The sequence below is a fragment of the Arachis duranensis genome, chromosome 1 (assembly GCF_000817695.3).
Source record: "Arachis duranensis cultivar V14167 chromosome 1, aradu.V14167.gnm2.J7QH, whole genome shotgun sequence".
NCBI lineage: Eukaryota > Viridiplantae > Streptophyta > Magnoliopsida > Fabales > Fabaceae > Arachis > Arachis duranensis.
The window spans coordinates 80929150-80929498 of NC_029772.3; positions in this window are offsets into that span (position 1 = coordinate 80929150).

The following is a 349-nucleotide window of genomic DNA, read 5'->3' on the forward strand; positions in this document are numbered from 1 at the left end:
ATATAACTTCACCTTCTTAAACAAATGCTTTCCATGCTTGTTCTGTTTCCAAAAATAAAAGAAAGGTTTGAACAAAAGTAACTTGGCTCAATTAGTGACAAATCAAGTAGAATTAAGTGGTGGTATGCATGCTTGATTGTTTAGTCAGATCATTGGAAATAGAGTGTAGAATTATCAATTTTTGTGTAGAAGTTGAGTATTGTCTATGGATCTTGATGAATAAATGTCTTTGGCCATGAAAAAGAAAGAAAAAGAAGAAAAAGCCACTGAAAAGGGGCAACCAAAAAGCAAAAAAAAATTGAGAAAATAAGCTAGGCACCAATGGTTTGAACTTCTGAGACAAATGCCT